We start from the raw sequence: 4,422 nt of genomic DNA on the forward strand, positions 1-4,422 counted from the left end.
GAGTTGATTCTAGCTTTCTTTCTACTGTGTGGATTCTACTGAATTGAACGTATGTCATTAGGCCTGGCGGATTAGTGTCTTTACCCACTGAGCCATCTTGCTAGTCTGAGGACAGTTTTTGTAATGTAATTTAGTCTATTTTATTATCTTTACATGGAGGTAGGGAAGATTATCTATTATTTATTTTATATAGCAATGTTGCTTCCTTTCCCCTTTATTCTATCTTGTTAATGATATAATTACTGCTAATTTATAAATATGTCAACTTATTTAGAAAAAAAGTGCAAGTGACATCTTTAGGAAGTCTGACCTTTCATGTTCCCTACCCTGTCAATCAATGATGTGGACCCAGGTTTCTATTATCAGGTAATTTTATAGTTGCTGGATGTCCCTACATTATGACAGATTATGTCACCATTGGAGAACACTATACTCCTGTCTTAGCTCATTAATGTTGCTAAAACAAAAAGTCAGAGACTGGGGATCTTATGCACATTTGCTTCTTATAGCTCCAAAGGCTTAGAAGGCCAAGACCAAAGCACCAGCAGGTCCCGTGCATGTCAAGGACTTGATTCTGCCTCATCAGTGACACCTTGCTGTTCGCTTTCATGGTAGAAGAAGTGATGAGCTTCTTTGCGTCTGTTTTTATCAGAGTGATAATCCCATCCATTAAGGCTCTGTACTATGCCTTAATCATTTCTTGAAGGTCCCACTCCTAATATTATCGCCTCAGGTCTAGGATTATCTGAATCACTTTTCTTGTTGCCATTACAAAACACCTGGCAAGAAGCAGCTTCAGTTAGGGGTGAAAGAAAAATTTAGTTCAGCTTGCAGTGGGGGATACCGTCCATTATCACTCCAGAGGTGCTTGATGTGGCTCATTACATCTCGTCCACAATCAAGAAGCAGAGAGAGACGAACTCTGGTGCTCAGTTCCCTTTCTCCTTTTTCTTCGGTCCTGGACTGCAGTCCATGGAATGGTGGAGCCCATAGTCGAGGTGGCTTTTCCCACCTCAGCTAACTTGCCCTACCTAGGTAATCTGTGCATATATACCCACACAGACTCACATATATAAAAATAGAAATTTAAAAACCAAGAATTTGACTTAAAACAATCAAACAAAAAAGGGTGAACAAACCTGGGAGAACTTCCTAGTTTGGATGTAGATCTTACCAGATTTATCTGATGTTATTTGTGTTATATGTGCATTGGATTCGGGGATTAGTTACCACTTTCAAATTCATCTAGGAGAGGGATGATTTCCCATTCTTATTTATATCTGGCTTCCTGAAGCCTGGTATGGACTGCCATTTTTTACTGAAAAGCCCTATTCCTTCATTTATCATTATTATCTGGCCTCATTGCACAGGAGTTACAATGGCTTCCATATTTAAAGTCTATCCCAAACTGTGGATTCCAGTTTTCGGATGGTGGTCAACTTAGATCCTTATCCGAGGTTAAATATGTCATGCCCGTGTGAAAGCAGGAAACACGGGGCATTTAGATCTGTTTCCGCCAGTGCTATTCACTTGCTGTTTCCCCTGCTTCCCCTGTGCCCTAATTAATTTCTCTTAATTATAAATTTCTCCTTCTATTTCCTTTGGTAGTTAAAGTAGGTATAATTATGCAACAAATTAGTTTATATTAGTTTCTTTTTAAGCAGTAATTCTTTTAAACTTTCTAACATATCTAATCTTTAACATATTTGATATCTGTTAAGATTTACGGCACTAGGCATAGATATAAGCTGTTTTTTACATATTAATATCTTTTTAATGTTAATAACTAAATATAGGTTTTATTTTTTTATTCATTATTCCCATTCATTAGCATTTCCTTCCTGATAATTTTCTCCTGTTATTGGAAATTTTATTCTGTTTTAATGTGTTCTTGTCTGTACTGACTTTTCAAGCACATCATATATCTATCATATATCCTGAATATATCTAACATATATTCTGATCCTTCTCCCTTGCTTCAGAGAGCAAGGCTTGCGCTCTCCCTGTGAAAGGTTCCTGCAGGCTCACGTTTGTCCTTTTATTCATCTCCGAAGTTGGCAATGAAGTCTCAGCTCCTGCTGACAGAAGATGCTACACAAAGAAGGGGTTAATTAGTGTGGAATAAGGCTGCCTGTGGATGAGAACCATGCCGCTCCTGTCTTCTCTGCAAAGAATGACCTCTGCCTGCCCTAGTGATCAAGTGAATAGTCTGAATGTTGCTTGGTGGTCAAGAGCAGAGCACAGATGAAGGGATATTTTGACACACGTCATTGCAAAGGGACTGAGCAATTGTATCATTTTTCCCTTACAGAGGAAATACTTCTCTCTCTTTTTTTTTTTTTTGCAATGATCAGCACGTGGAAAACTTTAGAAGTTTTTATGGATTTCACGTCACCAATCAGGCAGTTTTTAATAGATTGTTTGTTACATTGTATCTAAATGTTCTCCAAAGTTTGTATGTTAAACTATTAGCTCCCAGATAGTAGTATGATTGGCAGGTGATACAGCCTGTAGGAGTTAGGTCTAGCTATTGTAAGGAGGAGCTTGGGAGGGCGTGCTGGGTACCTGTGTCTTCTGCCTCTCTCTGTGTTTTCAGACCACAGTGCCGTGAGGTGAGCAGGTTCTGCTACTCTGTCTGCCATGATGTTTGGTCATGCCACAGTTCAGAAACAGCCCGGCCGAGCGACCGTGGCTGAAGCCTCTGAGGCTAAGCACCCTTTCTCTCCTAAGCTTACTCTCTCAGGCACCTTGTCCTTACAACGGGAAGTGACCAGCACCTTGTTCTTTATCTATCTATGGCACTCACTGAACTTGGGACGTACTTCTATTTTACTGTGACTTTGGTTTGAACAAAATCACATCCTTTACTCCATTTTGAGGGTTTTGTTTTAGAGAAGAAAGTCGTTTTCAAATATTTAGAAAATAAATGCTTTTTTAAAAAAAATTTTATTATTATTTTTTCAGTTGCCTTATGGTTTGAAAAGACACTAGTTAGGTTGAATATTTCTGAATACCATCTTTTCCCTGAAATATTTAAAACACCTGACCAAAACTCATCTGCATTCTGACAAAGTTAAGACGTTTTGTTACTCAACTCACAGAGACCTAATCACACCAAGAAGCAGTTCAGAGTAAGCAGCCGTCTCTGAAGGGACGTCTTTGAATGGGCATTTGAGGGATAGTGTGATGTGGTCCATGGCTCAGTTCTCACACATACGTCAGAGCAAGGATGGATTTCAGGGTGATGTTGTGATACCCTAAGCTAACCTGTAAGCCCACCTGCCAAGGACCAGGTAACTTCCTGAAATGTTGGGAGTTGTAGTTCTTGAAAAGCAACACAAAGCTATATGGGAAAATATGGTAGAGGCCTATTGGGTTTTCCTTAAATAGCTCTGTAACATGTTTTGTGGGCCACTCGGCTGGGAAGTTCCAGGGAGTGGTTCTGACCAAAGGTCAGTATTTAATATTTAAATAAAGCTTGCTATAAATTTGACTCAAAATTGTTAAACTGAGTTTTCTCTGGTGAATGTCAGGATTAAAAATGTGAAGAGTGGGGCTGGAGAGATGGCTCAGTGGTTAAGAGCATTGAATGCTCTTCCAAAGGTCCTGAGTTCAATTCCCGGCAACCACATGGTGGCTCACAACCATCTGTAATGAGGTCTGGTACCCTCTTCTGGCCTGCAGACATACACACAGACAGAATATTGTATGCATAATAAATAAATAAATATTAAAAAATAAAAATGTGAAGAGTGAACAGCCAGCATTTATTCATATCCAGCAAGCAACTGTCAAGCTTCTATTTAACATGTTAATTTATAAATCTTTGTTTATTCAAAATTTGCTACTTAACTTTATGCATATATATATATTTATCTTATGACAATGTAATTTTTTTGGTGTGCCCCATTTTTCCATTTACAGTGTCTTATTTTATTTACTTATACTGAATAAATTTAGAAATCTCGTTATTAAGCATACCCATATTTTCAGATTTTGTCTTGTTTCATGAAGGGCTATGACCTTTAGACATAACTTTGAGTTATTCCATTTTCTGATTTAATTTTTTACCTGTACAAAATTACATGAGGGCATTTCCATGTATTTATGTAATATAGTTTGAACATATTCTCCTCACGCTCTGTCAGGATCCCCTTTCTCCTTCCCTTTATTCCTGAGAGTTAGTCCCCTTTATTTCCTGGTTAGCTTGCTCCTTGTCATCGGCATGCCTATGTTTCAATGTCTCTATACTGTCTAGGGTCCAGAAATGAGAGGAAACATGACATTTCTCTTTCTGAGATTGATGGCTCATCTAAAATGACTGCCACCAGCCTCCTGCACATTTATTTTTTCTTCATGGTTCTGAAAATGTCTGTTGCGTATAAGAGCAACGTTTTCCTTATCCAGTTCTCTGTTGTTGGA

The sequence above is a fragment of the Microtus oregoni genome, unplaced genomic scaffold, assembly GCF_018167655.1.
Source record: "Microtus oregoni isolate MIOR12 unplaced genomic scaffold, Mior012 000011F_ref0000422, whole genome shotgun sequence".
Taxonomy (NCBI): Eukaryota; Metazoa; Chordata; class Mammalia; order Rodentia; family Cricetidae; genus Microtus; species Microtus oregoni.